The 17505-nt window shown below is 42.9% G+C and overlaps 1 protein-coding gene across 7 annotated transcripts in view; it reads left to right on the top strand.

Annotated features, from left to right (window-relative positions):
* Window positions 1-228: 228 nt before the first annotated feature.
* GTF2I (general transcription factor IIi) overlaps window positions 229-17505 on the top strand; it is a 97349-nt gene continuing 80072 nt past the window's right edge. For 2 of the 7 annotated variants that reach the window (XM_059038391.2, XM_059038387.2), the window contains exon 1: window positions 243-608. The gene's annotated coding sequence lies outside the window, so the exon portion shown is untranslated. Of the gene's footprint in view, window positions 609-17505 lie in introns of all 7 variants that reach the window. The other 5 variants (XM_059038392.2, XM_059038388.2, XM_059038384.2 and 2 more) reach the window with 5 other exon arrangements.

Below are 17505 nucleotides of genomic sequence, written 5' to 3'. Positions count from 1 at the left end.
ATGTTCCTCGCTCCCACCACCCGCGCCTCCATTGACAGTCCTTGCCCGAGAGGGCCGGGCGCCGCGCTCGCCGCGTCCTCCGGCTCTGGGCTTGTCGGCGCGAGGCTTCCCGGGAGTCGTAGTCCAGTGCCCCCACCGTCGCGTTGGTGGGGACGAATCAAGAGACTACAACTCCCGCTGGGCGGTGTTGCGGGTGCGCACGCGCAGCGCGCCTTCGAGGAACAAAAAAAAAAAAAAAAAAAAAAAAAAAAGAGGAGGAGGGTGAGAGAGAAGCTCGGAGAGCAGAGGAAAGGGGCCGCCGATCGCCCCCCCGCTTTCCCGCACGCGCTCTCTAGCCGTGGCTGCCCGCCTGCCGCGGTTACTCCGGCCTATCCCTCGGTTCCCTGTGAGCGGATCTAGGCACTGAGCGAGGCCCTGCCGGGGCGGCCATGCGGCGGTGACAGGAGCTTGGCCGAGACGCCGGGCCCCTCGCCCTCTCACCTCCTGCCCGCTCGCCAGCCAGCCTCAGCCCGAGGGTGCTCCGCCGCAGCCGCAGTTCGCGCGCGGCCCACACTCGCTTCCCTTCAGCACCCCCGGCCCCGGCGCTGCCTGGAGGCGGCTGCACTCTGGTGAGTCCCTGTCGCCTCATCTCCGGTCCCCCGCCCCGGTTGCCATCGCGAGCACAGTCTTTATTTGAGACTCGCCCCCTCCGGGGCCTGCACTGACAGGGGTCCGGTGACCGTCGGCGGCCGTGTTGGGGGCCACAGGACATCCCCCCACCCCGGCCCGCCGGCGTTGGGGGTGGGGCAGGAGCAGACGCGGTCGCGGGGGACGACATTTGCACGCGCGTGCGTGGGGGAGGGGCGCGCGCGCCGGCGCGGCGTGGGGGGGCCCCTCACGCGTGAGGCCCGCGCGCGAGCGAGCCTGCGGGCTGCGCATGCCCGGCCGCTGATTGGCCGGCTCCGGCGATGCGGGTGCGCGCGCGGTGCCAGGCCCGAGCCGTGGGGTCGCGCTCGGCCTGGTGTCTCCAGGGCTCGTGCGCCCGGGCAGCAGACGCGCCGGATTGGCCGGCGGGCGGCGGGGGCGGTGCCGCGCTGCCTGGTAACTGCGGGCCGGCGGGAGGGCCCCGGAGCGCCGCCCCTCCTCGCTGCTGTCCCTGCCCGCCCCTACCCGCGCCCAGGTGGAGCCTGGAGTGGGCTTTGTCCCTGGCCCGGCCGGCGCGCCTGCCCCGCGGGGCCAGCTCTTTTGGGGAAATAAACACAATGACCGGAAGGAAAACCTCAGCCTGCAGGCTGTGAAAATAAGCCGTCTGGATTCTGCTAGCACCCGGTCGGGGTTTCAGGGAAGAAGACAAAAAACTGCCCTCTTTCCCCGCTACTTGTGCTTATCCAAGTTTTGCCTTTTAATAGTGAGTTTCTTTTTTGTGTTTAATGTTACGGTTTTGCGCTCATTTGCGTCTAAGAATGTTCAGATGTTGGGTCCTGTTGGTGTGGTGCTCGCTCCTCGGAATGCGGGACTCCGGGCAGACTTCTCACCTTCCTGCATTCAACTTTGCTGCAGACAATGGTTTGATGGTTCACTGCATAAAAGTGGTCTCCGGGTGTTCAGGAAACAAAAGGGGAAGTTTGCAAATGAGAGTGCCGTAGAGTGCCCTGAGGAGGTCGGGTGTTTCCCCCCTCACTCCTTCCCGCTAAGCCCTAGGATTTGGGATATCCGATTTTATTTCCTACTACATATTTTTTGCTTTGTCCGTTTTCCAGCCACTGTAGTCTACTGCCTTGCACTTTAGTTTCTCCCGCTTCTTGGGATCTTGGCTCACACCTGTAGGCTGGAATGACTTTTTCTTCGCTTGAGGCTGTGGAACTCTTTCTTGGTCACATGCAATTACTTCTTTAAAGCCATGTCTTACAACGTTGCGTCAGAATTTGTTGCTTCTTCATACAATCAACTTGTTTGCCCCTCCTAGGCTGGCGTCTTTATTTCCTCTTGGAGTGTGTTTGGTTATGCTTTGTATACACGTGTCTGACCTAGACACTACGTATTAAACTCCTGGAGCGGTAGGGATTAAGCCTTTTCCGTCTTTGTCTTTCTCCCCCTTCCTGTCTACAGCCGTCAAAGTGCTTTGTTTATGTTAGTAGCTACAGTTAACGCTTGAATAATGTTTATATGCCTGGCATCGCTCTTAAGCACTTAAGGTATGTTTTTCTTATTTAATATTCATAACAACCCCGTTCCTATAGATGAGGAACAAGACTAGAGAAGCTGGGTAATTACCTCTTGGTTACCCAGCAAGTAAACCTGAATCCAAGATTTGAACCTAGGCAGTATGACTCTTAACCCCTAAGCCAGTAGTTCTGAAAACCCAAGCAAGCATCATCCTCCCCGGAAGGCTTGTTGAAACACAATAGCTGGGTCCCACCCCAGACATTGTGATTCTGCAGGCCTGGGGCGGGGCCGGAGAATTTGCGTTTCTAAATAGTTCCCAGGTGCTGCTGCCCCCAGGACAGACACTGTGAGAGCTGTTCACTACCGCAGGAAGTTAAGTTGTGAGGGAAGTTTATTCTAGATGCTTGCTCTTCATTACTTTAAAATGAGATCTTAAAGAACCAAAAGAAATTCGTACTGCTTACTGTAGATTGCTTGGAAAACTGAGAGTTAAGAATTTTTCTTAGTGTTGGTTACAGAATTAAAGTTTAACAGGTCTCCAGTTTAAAAAGGAGCCATGGATTTGAGTACAGAATACAATTAGAAATCTAATCTTGGTTTTTTTCCTCCTCTCATTCATTTATTTTTTCATGGCACAGGCATTTATCTCTTTCAAGTGATGCCTAAAGCATCCTATCCCCCACCAGAGTCTAAAGATAGGGCCTGAGCTTGGAACTGAGGTAGGCTGGGGCAGGCAGGGCAGCTGGAGCTCCCTAACTCCACCCCGCCGCCAGTTCCACGCACCAGTGATTTGGCTAACTTTTAAGAAAATGGCTACAAAGACTTTGTCATTAAAATGTAGGCTTTGGGCTTCTTTTTCTTGGGGCACAAATCTTGGTGAGAATGATTTTTAGTGTTTTTGGTACAATGGATTTCTTTCTGAGGAAAGTAAGTAAGCTCAAATCAGGTAGGAGTGGGATTAGTTTACGGTAATCTATCATTTTAAAAATTTATTTATTTATTTTTTGGCTGCGTTGGGTCTTCGTTGTGGTGCGCAGCTTCTCATTGTGGTGGCTTCTCTTGTGGGGCACGGGCTCTAGGTGTGCGAGCTTCAGTTGTTGCAGTAGGCCGGCTCAGTAGTAGCGGCGTGCGGGCTCTAGGGCACGCGTGGTTTCAGTCGTTGTGGCACGTGGGCTTAGTTGTTGCGCGGCATGTGATCCTGGACCAGGGATCGAACCCGTGTCCCCTGCATTGGCAGGTGGATTCTTAACCCCTGCGCTACCAGGGAAGTCTCTCTTCTATCGTTTTTTTTTGATGATCCACAGTTCAGTGGTGTGTTCCAAAACATAAAATACAAAAGACAAGGTCCCCGCTCCAGGTTGTTATTATCTAAAGGAGCACTAAATAAAACACTTAACGTTTTCTGTTATTACTGGTGTGTAGCTATTTGCATTGCATTCTACCTAATTCAGTTCTACCATTGTTTCTTTCTTCATTAAAAACATGAATTTTTTTTTTTTTTTTTTTTTTTTTTTTTTTTTTTTGCCGTATGCGGGCCTCTCACTGTTGTGGCCTCTCCCATTGCGGAGCACAGGCTCCGGACGCGCAGGCCCAGCGGCCATGGCTCACGGGCTCAGTCGCTCCGCGGCATGTGGGATCTTCCCGGACCAGGGCACGAACCCGTGTCTCCTGCATCGGCAGGCGGATTCTCAACCGCTGCGCCACCAGGGAAGCCCAAAAACATGAATTTTTAAAATATTGCAATCCTCTTCATATAACTGCTGTGGTGTAATTAACATGAACTTGTCTTAACCACTGGCTTAAACAGATGGTGATAAGTAATTTTTATGTATGTCTAAGGGAAGGCATTTTGAAGAGTTGTTTGAGAAGTAATACCCTTTGAGAATGGTATTTCACTTTTCCCCAAATGCATTAGAGGTAATCTACCTGAAAGATAAATACCATGAATTTTATTAATAGCAGTTTACCAAAGGTCATTGGTACCATTTTTCTTCAAAAGTTGTCTACATTTATTTGGGTTAAGCTTATTCATTGTTACTACCTGAAAGAAAGTAGGAAATGCAATTAATCAGTTGTTAATTATAATTGTAGAATTGAGTTTCCTTGTAATCAATGGGCTTAAAGGCAGCATAGCAATATGAAGAATAAAATTTGGTTAAACAAAGTGTAGCTGAGGCTACCTGCCTGGGAGAGTAAAATTAAGAATTAGTATTTTAGAGAATGTATTAAAAATTATGGGAAAATTATGGAAAAAATCATGTGGCTAGATCAGAAGTGCTGAAGGTATTATCTTAATATTCTTCATTTTCCATTCTTTCATTTTTCTTCCTTTACCATTTTCCCTCTTTCTTGTCTTTCCTTTACTGGAATGCTTAACGATGCAGTTTCCCTGTTTTTGTTTTTTCTTTTTTCCTCTTTGTTTCTACAATCCTTGTCTTCATATCCCATGCCTGTCTCTGGCACTACTCCTTTGCTTTAAACACTTTGACCTCGTGGGAAAGTAAGAAAGCTCCATATAACCAGGGACTGTCAGAGTTGATGGCGGATTGACTCATGTTACTTGGTTTAACTTGATGAAAAATTACAGAGGATTTTAAAAGAATTAGTTTATTTAAAAAGTAACTTGAGGCAAAACGAATTTATAATTGAGAGAGAGGGAGTATGGCTTAGTGGGTATAGACATAGGTTCTTTTTTAATTTTTTTTAAAATTTATTTATTTTTTTAAAAAACTATTTATTTATTTGGTTGTGCTGGGTTTTAGTTGCGGTAGGTGGGCCCCTTAGTTGTGGCTCACCGGCTCCTTAGTTGCGGCACGCTTGTGGGATCTAGTTCCCTCCCTGACCAGGGATTGAACCCAGACCCCCTGCATTGGGAGCGTGGAGTCTTATTCACTGCGCCACCAGGGAAGTCCCCTTATAGTGATTTTTTAAAAATTGTGGTAGGGACTTCCCTGGTAGTCGTCCAGTGGTTATTAAGACTCCGCGCTTCCACTTCAGGGGCCGTGCACAACATGTGGTACTGTCAAAAAAAAAAAAAAGAGTAGCAAAAAATTGGTAAGATATACATAACACAAAACTTAACACACTGTTAAGTGCTCAGTTTGTACAGTCACATTGTTGAGCAGCCATCACACCATCCATCTGCAGGACTTTTTCATCATCTTAAACTGAAATTGCCCGTTAAGGAGGAATTCCCATTTCCTCTTTCTTCCAGCCCCTGGCACCTGCTGTGAGGCATATGGGTTCTTAGTTCCCTGACCAGGGATGGAACTGGTGCCCCTTCCACTGCAAGCGTGGAGTCTTAACCACTGGACCACCAGGGAAGTCCCAAATTTGACTGTTTTAGGTACCTTATATAAGTGGAATTATTTGGACAGTATTTGTCCTTTTGTGATTGGTTTATTTCATTTAGCATAATGTCCTCACGGTTCATCCATGTTTTAGGATGTGTCAGAATTTCCATCCTTTTTGATCGTTTTTTGTTTTTATAGTATGGCAAATGAGGTAATTTTTTTTAAAGTACCATATATGACTATATTATGGTATAATTATAGAAGTGGAGAGTAGTGAAGAGTTTGATCCTATTTAGGGTATTTGGTTAAAATCAGCCCTGGTTAGACTGAGCCTGTGAAGATTTCTGATTGTATATAGGTCCCATACTTTTGAAAATTGATGTGTGTTTTGATTCCATTTGCATACACTGTCTCTAGAGACCATAGTATTTTTTATTATATGTTAAAAAATTATTTTCTGATTATTTTTGTTGTGTTGATTGCTTCTGTAAAGCTTTTAGAGTATTTTTCTTAGGGTATGTTGTAAAACAGTGGTGTAGTTACTTTACCCAATTAGATAGTCACTTCATAATTTTTTTCTTTATTTGTAGTCTTACCTATAGGAAAATCAGTTTTCTTTATAATAACAAAATGAGTGTTTGAACTATTGTTCACTATTCATTGTGTTTTAAGCTTTGGAAAAGAAGAGATACCTTACCACATTTGGAACAGTACTCATTTATCTACTTACCCAACGTATCGAAGGCCTTCTGGGTGGGTTAGGTATTGTGTGATGCCCTCAGAACACAACTCCCAGAACACAGTCTGTTTCTGGGAGAATACTGGTATGGGCAAATTCTATTGTTTGTTGAGAGCTTCACAATAAAGACTCCTTAGTTCAGTTTGTATATTCAGTCTAGTTTACTTTTTTTTGTATTTGGTGCAAGGTGACTTTTAAACTTAAATTGTAAAACACTCTTTGAGGAGTAGGTTTGATATAAGCAAATTTTCATGCTTGTTGGATGTATGCTTTAAAAGGTGCACATACTATATTTCAAAGCAGTGATTTGTTGTTTATCTTAAATTTACACAATATTATAGGTCAATTATATCTCAAAAAAAAAGCTGGGAAAAAATAAATGGTTAAAAAAAGCAGTGATTTATTTTGACAACTTTCTTATTATTTTTACTGCCCCATCAGAAAATAGGTTATTTTATTTAGCAGTATTAATTAAAGCAGTTAGTTGGGAAATTTTCATTTGTCAGGCTTGGATTTGGAGAGTTTATAGGTAGATAAATAGGTATTATATATATGTGTATTTTAAAGATAAGTAATTAAAGCTTTTTAAAATTTATTTTATTTATTTTAATTTTTGGCTGCGTCAGGTCTTTGTTCCTGTGAGCGAGATTTCTCTAGTTGCAGCGAGCGGGGGCTACTCTTCTCTTTGTGGTGGAGCACAGGCTCTAGGCGTGTGGGCTTCAGTAGTTGTGGTGCATGGGCTCGGTAGTTGTGGTTTGCAGGCTCTAGAGCACAAGCTCAGTAGTTGTGGTGCACGGGCTTAGTTGCTCCGCGGCATGTGGGATCTTACCGGACCAGGGATCTAGCCCATGTCTGTCCCCTGTGCTGGCAAGTGGATTCTTAACCACTCTGCCACCAGGGAAAGCCCTAATTAAATGTAAAGTTAAGTGCTGGGACTTCCCTGGTGGTTCAGTGGCTAAGACTCTGCACTCCCAATGCAGGGGGCCCGGGTTCAATCCCTGGTCAGGGAATTAGATCCCACATGCCGCAATTAAGAGTTCATATACTGCAACTAAAAATCCCACATGCTGCAAGTATGGATCCCGCATGGATCAACTAAGGATCCTGCATGCCGCAATGAAGATCCTGTGTGCCTCAACTAAGACCCGACGCAGCCAAATAAATAAATAAATATTTTAAAAAACCCACCAGAATTAAATGCTTACTCAATTTATTGGATGCTTGTGTTAGGCGCTCTGTCAGGTACTTAATAGCTTCTGATAGCAACCTTGTGAGGTAAGTACACATATTATTGTCATTTTCCGGATTAGTATATTTGGGATTAAAGAATCCCACAGTCAACCATATCTAATATTGGAGCTAGGACTTGAATTCAGAATTTGGCATGATTCCAAAGCTGCCATTCATAATAGCTTTGCTCTGTTGCCTGCTTTCTGTAAACAATACATTAAAAAGATAAAGATGGAACTTTTAGGTCACAGTTACTTGATTTTCATTTCCTCTTCCAATTCATACGAAGTTAGAAAAAGAACAAGTGAGCCAGCTTATCAACTACCAAATGTTTTTTAAATTTGAAGTAAGGACAAAGGGGCACATTCTTTGTGTATTGGCAGAGAAAGCTGCTACTTTTAAAAAATCTGCACTATCAGTTTAAAAGTATAACTTACACATTTGTGAAAAATTTCAAACTAGTGCCAAGAAAAGTTGTGGGTCTTCCTGAATAGTTGATAAGGTGTTTGTTTGTTTGTTTGTTTCAAAGACAGTGTTTTGGCTACTGTGACACTCAGTATTGAACTTGTGTGATCCACCTTTGGGCAGATTTTCTTTCCATGCCTTCATTTTAAAAATTTTATCATTCTTCCCTTCACCTGGCTTTTTAAAAAAAGGTAAAATTTAGCTATTTTTGTTAGCTATCTCAACAGTATTTTGGAAATGGGGTGGAGAGGGTATAAAGTTTTAAGTATAAAAATAAACACACTTGCAGATCATTTCAAATCTTAACCTTTCAAATGTATTTTGTTTCTTCTCCAGAGATCACTTGGTGTTTACTGATAAAATTACCAGCTTTATTTCAGCAGAAAGAAATTAAAATTTTAGTATCTTAAAATGTTAGGCATAGCCTGCTATGAAAACTTAAAAGCCTTGACTTTTAAAAATCAATCTTGATCAAAGGTTTGTTTTAGGGATTTCTAAATTTCTTTCCGAATGGTCTCTTTGGCTCTATTTCTCTTGTCTGCTGAGGTGGGTGTATATGTTAAATATATGTGTTGCCATATTAATATAAATTGTGATACTTTGTATTCTTTTATTAAGTATTTGTAAAATGGAACCTCTGACGAAACACCAACCTAATTTATTCCCTTTGAAAATACCTATTAAGTCTATAGAGATAAGCTCTTAGAGACGCATATTAAAATATTCATCTGTGTTAATAGGCAAGGAATAAGGAAATTCTGGGAGTTACAGGTCCTAGTGTAGTCTCTGGCAAACTGATCTTATCCAGAATGTTCTGTCCACTTCTGGGACATTGCCTGGACAAACTAGAGAATATCTTGAGAATGGTGCTGCTGAGGAATATTTTGGAAATCATGTTACAGGTAAAGCACAGGACAAACTGGGGATGCTTGGTTTGGAAAAGAGAATTACAGAGCACGATGCATTGAAAGGGCTCTTTTGTAGAAGGCGGCTCTTTTAGGAGGCAGCAGTGGCTGAGACAGATTTGTTTGTTTGTTTTTAATATTTATTTGGTTGCACCGGGGCTTAGTTGCTTCAGGTGGGCTCCTTAGGTGCGATACGCAGGCTTCTAGTTGTGGCATGTGAACTCTTGGTTTCGGCATGCATGTGGGATCTATTTCCCTGACCAGGGATTAAAGCCAGGCCCCCTGCATTGGGAGCGTGGAGGCTTAAGCACTGCGCCAGCAGGGAAGTCCCTTGAATTTTCTTAAGATTGTAAGTTTTAAGATTGAAATGGAGAAATGTTTGTTGAAAATAACAAAATAATAACATAAAAAAGAAATAAGACATAAATGGAATAAATGAAACAAGATCAGTGTTATGGGTCCCCACCCCCCCACCTCCCACGGACTGAACAGTCTGACCTGAACCTTAATTTGAAGCAGAAACACATTGAAAATTTAGAATATTTTAGAAATCAACATAATCAGAAATACTGAGAATCTCAATTTTTTTGTTAGAGTGATGATGGCCTGTGTGAAGGTGTTTTAATTTATTTTATTTATCTACTTTTGGCTGCACGTGGGCTTTCTTGTGGCGAGCCAGGGCTACTCTTCATTGCCGTGCATGGGCTTCTCCTTGTGGTGCCTTCTCTTGTTGCGGAGCACGGGCTCTAGGTGCGCGGGCTTCAATAGTTGTGGCATGTGGGCTCAGTAGTTGTGGCTTGGGGGCTCTAGAGTGCAGGCCCTGTACTTGTGGCACATGGGCTTAGTTGCTCTGCAGCATGTGGGATCTTCCTGGACCAGGGCTCGAACCTGTGCCCCCCCCCTGCATTGGCAGGTGGATTCTTAACAACTGCGCCACCAAAGGTCCCTGAAAGTGTTTTAGAGTTCTCTTTGAATCACTGTAAAATTTCTGTTTGTTGTTTTGCTGTTCAGCATTAACGGCAAGGATCGATAAATTAAAAGCAAAAGTGTGGTCAAATAAAAACACTTACATGGAATTAATTATGGGCTTATTTTGAGGTAGAACGGATCAGTACAGTAAGGACACAGATAAACCTAATCCCTGAAATGGATCTCCAATAAGAAACACAAGAAGATTTTAAAGAATGGCTGGAGTCTGTTTTCAGAGACATAAAAGAAGGCATTGCTTTTATTAAACAGTACCTGACAGGATAAAAGATAAAAAGATGAAACAGCAACAGGCCAATTAAGTTCAGCTTTGAACTTAAAGGAGAATTAAAATCAAATCAGGGAAACAAGATGAAGTCAAAAAAAGTTCAGAATTGAATTAAGGAAATTGAAAAAATGGGACGGACTCTGGTAGCTATTATTTTTGTGTACTGGCTCACTTTATCAACCCGTTTCTCCTGGTAACAGCGTCTTGCTTTGCCTTTTAACTGCTTACCTTCCTATTCCACGTGGTTCTGGCTAGACTGCCAATCACAGTGTATCCCCGGTAATCTTGTTCTGACTAGCCACGTGGGCTTGGGACAGGCTTGTGACACAAATCTCCAGAACTTTTGTGCAAAAAATAGCAGGAAGATATGATAGTCCACTGCCTCTAGGATCACAGTGTAGGTGTGTGGTAAGCATAAAGATGCATGTGGCCATCATTGTCTTAGGAAAGAAACCCGTCTGCTCAAGAAGTGAGGCCTGCAGGGAGGGAATAGAGAGAACTCCAATGATATCTTTTGTGTTCCTTGATCTAGCTGTGTATAGAATCAGTGCAGTTTTAGGCTGAATTGTTAAATAAAACAATAAAAATTCCTTTGTTCACTTGTGGTGGTTTGAATTGGGTATTTGTAACCTTGCAGTGTAAGATAGTTTTGGCTAATTCATAAATTGTTCTTGAAAATAGAAGACTATTATAAGTAAGGTGTGGTTTCCAGAGTTGGTGTGACTAATAAGAATGTTCTAGAATTATAAAACAAAACTTTTGTAAAAATACCAAAAAGTTGATAAGATAGGAATTTTGAAGAGCTATTATGAGAAGCTAATATTAAAAGGAAAATGGGGGAATTCCCTGGCGGTCCTGTGGTTAGGACGCCTCACTTCCGCTGCAGGGGGCATGGGTTTGACCAGGAACTAAGATCATGCAAGTCCTGTGGCGCAGGCAAAATTTAAAAAAAAAAAAAAAAAAAAAAAAAAAAAAAGGAAATGGGAACTAACAGTAGACGTGCTATCTGATTTGCCCTAAGGGCATCTGCCAATTTCACCATATGAACTTGAGTTTTGAAAACCATGTGAGATGAGAGGCTGAAATCAAAGCCCAGAATCTGCACAAAATTCAGGGGACAGATAGACCCTTCCCCTCAATAAGTTGAGACCTCAAATTGGTTAAGGCTGATTAAGAAATAAGCCAGCTTGCGTCCCTAATTGTGGTCTGGGTTAACATCTCTGGGTGATCCAAGGAACCTGAAGCTTTGGATTTTGGTGATCCCAGGCAGGTCTTGTTCCCAGATAACAGGTCTCATATTTAAAACAGTGTTTTGATGTAAAGCGACCAGCATACAGTAAAAGACAATCAGGCATACATGGGAACGAGCACCGTGAGTATGAGCTAGAACTATGAGAAACATCAGAAATACACGTGCAAAGACTTGAGATTTTTGAATTATCACAGACTGTAAAACAGCTACCCGTACTATGTTAAAAGAAATATGTTGAACTTGAAAATCTAGGAAACTTTATTTTATTTATTTATTTATTTTTGTGGTACGCGGGCCTCTCACTGTTGTGGCCTCTCCCATTGCAGAGCACAGGCTCCGGACGCACAGGCTCAGTGGCCATGGCTCACAGGCCCAGCCACTCCGCGGCATGTGGGATCTTCCCGGACTGGCATGTGGGATCTTCCCGGACCGGGGCACGAACCCATGTCCCCTGCATTGGCAGGCGGATTCTCAAGCACTGCGCCACCAGGGAAGCCCAAAAATCTAGGAAACTTTAAATGTGACATGGCAACAAATAGAAATTGTATAAATGAAAATTATAAACAAAATAAAAAACTTGATGGGTGGTTTTAACAACAGAATACGTACAAGTGAAGAAGGAATTAGTGAAATGTAAGATAAGTCAGAAGAAAGATAAGTCAGGGAGGAAAAATGAGAAAAATTCTGAAGAGGGTAAGAGATTTAAGGATTAGCATACATTTAGTCTGCATCTCTGTGTAGGATAGGACATTGACAATGGGACAGAGACAAATACCTGAAGAGATAATAGCTGAGAATTTGCCACTAGTGAAAGATGACAGTCCTTAGCCCAATGAATGATAAATGTACTGAATAAAAGGAAATCTACACTACCCACACACTCTACAGAGTGAAACTGTAGAAAACCAAAGACAAAGAAAACATCTTAAAAACAGCAGGGGTGAGGATTGGGATTACCTTTAAAAGAGATTCTAGGTGACTTCTGAATAGCAACAATGGAAGCCAAAATATAATGAAGCCAAAAGATAATGAAATAACCTCAATGTGCTGACAGGAAGTACTTGTCAACCCAGATTCTTATCCTAGTTGAAAGTATCTTTCAAGAATAAAGAATTTTTAGCAAACAATAAGTTTGCCATGAGAAAGAAACTGTAAAGGATTAACTTTAGGCAGAAGGAAAATCTGAGATGCAAGAAAGAATTTCATAAATATGTATGTGGTTAAATCAAAATGAAAATTAAGTTGTTCAAAACAAATAATAGTGCATTAAGAATACAGAATTACAGTACACATACACAAAAGCTGAATAATTAAGGAGCTGTATCCACAAAATAATTATCAGAATTCTGACAGTTTATGCAATGTGGTCATCATCAGAGGTCAGGTTAGTAATGGGCATAGGACCCTAAGGAGATGAGTCACTCAGGAAGAAATACAGATGATAAAACTATGAAAAGTGTTTCTTTAGTAAACAAAGAAATTCAGCTGTTTTAGTAATAATGAGGTATTCATAGTGATTAGGTCATAGTTCTCCAATATGTTGGTGAGACTGATGAATTTAGTGTTTTTAAACATTTCTGGTAGCAATGGAAAAATTTTAGCATTATGTATTTAGAGGTATAAAGATTTTCATGCTATATTTCAGTATTAAATTTTTAAAATAAAGAAATAAAAAGGCAAAAGCCAATTTTATGAAGATGTTGAGAGAAATTGTATGATTCCATTTCGATGGGCTATTATGCAGCTATTTAAATAACTTGTTCTGTAAGAATATGTAACATGACAGGTAGATGATGCTAGTTGATCATTAAGGCAAGGTCACTGTACTCATAGTGGGTTAGGCTCTTTGTAATTTTACTAATTTATTCTGAAAATCTGCGTCCCAGATGTCTTGTGTATGCATATTAACTTTACTATATCATAAAACTGTACTTCTCTGTTCCTTTTCTGTGTTCTTTTTCTCAGGCAGGCTACATTGGTACTCTTTTCTATGGGGATACTCTTGTAGCAATAAACCTTGGAGATTGGGACTTCCCTGGTGGCGCAGTGGTTAGGAATCTGCCTGCCAGTGTGGGGGACATGGGTTCGAGCCCATGTGGTCCGGTTGGATCCCACATGCCGCGGAGCAACTGGGCCCGTGCGCCACACTACTGAGCCTGCGCTCTGGAGCCCGCGTGCCACAACTACTGAAGCCCGCGTGCCACAACTGCTGAAGCCCGCGTGCTTAGAGCCCGTTCTCCTCTGCAGCAAGAGAAGCCACTGCAATGAGAAGGCTGCACACTGCAACGAAGAGTAGCCCCCGCTCACAGTAACTAGAGAAAGCCCGCGCAACAACGGAGACCCAATGCAGCCAAATAAATTAATTAATTTAAAAAAAATCCTTGGAGATTGGCAGTTAAGAATGCTCACACAGAGTTGGGATTGGCCTTTGTATCCTGGCTCATGTTCCCTTAAGTTTCTTTTGCATTGATTAGTTCATTCTTTTGCTATATATAGCTACTACTGTGGTGGCTCAAGAGGTCATGAGAATTTAAAAGTTTACTCAACATAGTTTAATTTCTATAGCAGTATAGTTTTTGTGATAATGGAAAAGTTCTATATCTGTGATTCTTCACTACAAAAGTCGCTAACTACATGTGGCTGCTAAACACTTGAACTGTGGCTGAAACTACTGAGGAACTGAATTTTTAATTTTACTTAATCTCGATTAATTTAAATTTAAATAGCGACGTGTGGTTATTGGTTACCATATTGGATAGCACATCTCTAGAGGGATACCTTCCAGGTGTTTCCTTGACTGCTGATTTTCTGCCTTGGATTATTACCTCCTTCCTTACAAAGAGAGATCACCATTTCTCCCCACACCACCCCTCCTTTATCGAGACAGCATCAGAGATAAGACAATGGGGAATGAGTACATTGTGGTACAAATCCCAGAAGTCATTTTCTTGTCTAACATTGGGCTCATCTTTTTTTTTTTTTTAGTTAGTTTCCTGTAGTGTGTGTGTGTGTGTGTGTGTGTGTGTGTGTTTAATATGTATTTGTTCATTTTTATTTTTTTGGCTGCAGTAGATCTTAGTTGCAGCATGCAGGATCTTTGTTGCAGCATGTGGGGTCTTTTTTTTTTTTTTTTTTTAATTTTTATACTGTGGCACGCGGACTCTTAGTTGTGGCATGCATGCGGGATCTAGTTCCCTGAACAGGGATCGAACCCGGGCTCCCTGCATTGGGAGTGAGGAGTCTTACCCACTGGACCGCGAGGGAAGTCCCTGGGCTCACCTTCTGAATTGTCTCAGTTCAGTTTTTCTTCCTTCTCTGTGTTTAAAAAGATTAAAAGGGATCTACCATTTTTATATTTACTGTTTTATGGAGGACATGATCATTTTGGTCATTTTCCTTTTTGTTCCAAAGAACTAACTGTCCCATTTTAGGTACTTTAAATTTTTGTTTCATGGTCACTTTATTTTATTTTATTTTTTGGCCGTGCCACGTGGCGTGTGGGATCTTAGTTCCCAGACCAGGGATTGAACCTGGACCCTGGGCAGTGAAAGCATGGAGTCCTAACCACTGGACCGCCAGGGAGTTCCCCATGATGGTATCTGTCTTTCTTTTCCTTCTTTTCTTTCTTTCTACCTACCTACCCATCTATCTATCTACCTATCTATCTATCTATTGCTGCGTCGGGTCTCAGTTGTGGCACGTGGGATTTTCATTGAGGCAGGAGGGATCTTTCGTTGAGGTGTGTGTGGGCTCTCCGTTGTGGCACACGGGCTCTAGTTGAGGCCCGCGAGCTCAGTAGTTGTGGCACGCGGGCTTAGTTGCCCCACAGCGCGTGGGATCTTAGTTCTCCAACGAGGGCTCGTACCTGCGTCCCCTGCACTGGAAGGCTAATTCTTTACCAGTGGACCACCAGGGAAGTCCCTCCATGGTCTTTTTAATTGGGAGACTTATGAGTTTTGACAGGATAGATATAACATATATCCTACTGATATTTGTTGTTCATTTCTAGTGACACACACACACACCCCCTGGTGATATTTGTTGTTCCTTTCTAGTGACACACACACACACACACACCCCCTGTTTAAATAAATCAGAAAGAGTGCATGGTTCCTGCCCTAGTGGCTTATGAGATGCTATCTCCTTCACAAGTCTTTTTTTCTAGGCTCCCTGGATACTTCCATTTTGCTTTTCTTCTCTTACTCTTTCTCCCTTACAGGGTGGTTGTAAATATTAAAAAGATGACTAACAGGGGGCTTCCCTGGTGGCGCAGTGGTTGAGAGCCCGCCTGCTGATGCAGGAGACACGGGCTCGTGCCTCTGTCCGGTAAGATCCCACGTGCCGCGGAGCGGCTGGGCCCGTGAGCCATAGGCGCCGAGCCTGCGCGTCCAGAGCCTGTGCTCCGCAACGGGAGAGGCCACGGCAGTGAGAGGCCCGCGTACCGCAAAATAATAATAATAATAATTTTAAAAAGATGACTAACAAAACATGATAGGTATATTTAAGTGTTTATTTCTTTTTGTTTATCTTGCTCTTATTTTAAATTGAGTCATTTTATAGGGTCAGAGGTGAAAGGAACCTTCATGGTAAATGACTGATTTAGAGTCTCCGTTCATAGGGGAGGAGCCTGAGGGCCGCTGCCCACTGGAGTCCGGGAGCAGGTCCGTGGTCTGGGGAACCCACAGCCTGGCTTTCCTGGCTCCTGCTTCTGTGAGGACCATCCCATCATGCCTCATGCCCTGTAAGCGGGCATCAGCAGCCTGACCTCGTGTGTCCTCTGGTGTTCACTGTTAATGCCACTGTGTGATGGCAGTTTCTTTCTGGCAAAGGGAACAGGAGAGGATGCAGTCATCGGGTTAGGGGTGCAGGGAATGTTCCATGAACAGCGTTGACTAAGGACTATCCAGGGAAATGACCTCTTGGGACAGGCAAAGAGCAGTTCAGTGAATTTCTGTTGTAATCCAGATATAGCCGTTTCTAGAGACCAGAAAGCCCCAAACGAAATGCATCCTTCCCCATCAAGCCTGATGGGACTCAGTCCCCTCCGGCGTTCTTACCATCAAAAAGTCCTAAGATGCTCTTGAAAAGTTCTGGTAATGAAATTGGACCTCTCCTGGCGTCTGGCATCCCCACGGGCTGTCGGTATGGTGTCCCTCCCATTTCTTATCACACACTGAATGTGACTGACATCATAGCACATCTGCGGCAATTGAGAGTGAGAAGAGGAAACAGCAGTAGGCAGGAAGTTGCCCTGGTGTTATGTTCTGCCTCTGATAGTGGCTATATGACCTTGACAAATCATTGCACTGGTAAAAGGAGAACACATCTTTTTCAACTGCTGGAGAATTAAAGGGAAAGTGAGATTATTAAGATATATTATGTACTTTCAGAAATAATGATAGTATATTCTAAGTGAAGGTTATTATGGAAAAATAATACGCCTTGTCCATTTTGACTGAGACACATTTTAGTATAAGTTTACTTAAAACTTATTTATCCAAGAGAAAAGAATACGACCTAGGTTGTTATGCTAAATAATTTCTATCTTCTAACCATTCTCTTGCTTGATACTGCCTTTTCTGTTTTGGGAAACAAAATTCTTTTTGTTAACGGATATGGAGATGTGTCAATTTTTTTGTTATAAAATTTTATTTCCTAAGTATGTATACTTCATTAGTTTTTGATGCCCAAATCTAGTCTAGCAGTTAATTCACATGCTAACAGATGGTGGAGCTAGATCACAGTTTGTTTGTTTGTTTGTTTATTTATTTATTGCTGTGTTGGGTCTTCGTTTCTGTATGAGGGCTTTCTCTAGTTGTGGCAAGCGGGGGCCATTCTTCATCGCGGTACGCGGGCCTCTTACTATCGCGGCCTCTCTTGTTGTGGAGCACAGGCTCCAGACGCGCAGGCTCAATAGTTCTGGCTCACGGGCCTAGTTGCTCCGCGTCATGTGGGATCTTCCCAGACCAGGGCTCGAACCCGTTTCCCCTGCGTTGGCAGACAGATTCTCAACCACTGCGCCACCAGGGAAGCCCCACAGTTTTTAATAATAGGGAAATCATCCTCTTTTTTTTTTTTGAAATTTAGTTGATTTACAATACTATGTTAATTTCAGGTGTACAACATAGTGATTCAGTATTTTTATAGCTTGTACTCCATTTAAAGTTATTATAAAATATTGACAATGTTCTCCTGCGCTGTACATATCCTTGTAGCTTATT

This window comes from Kogia breviceps, chromosome 14 (assembly GCF_026419965.1).
Source record: "Kogia breviceps isolate mKogBre1 chromosome 14, mKogBre1 haplotype 1, whole genome shotgun sequence".
Classification (NCBI taxonomy): domain Eukaryota; kingdom Metazoa; phylum Chordata; class Mammalia; order Artiodactyla; family Physeteridae; genus Kogia; species Kogia breviceps.
Note: the sequence above shows the minus strand (reverse complement) of the source record. Positions and strands in the feature narration are given on the sequence as shown.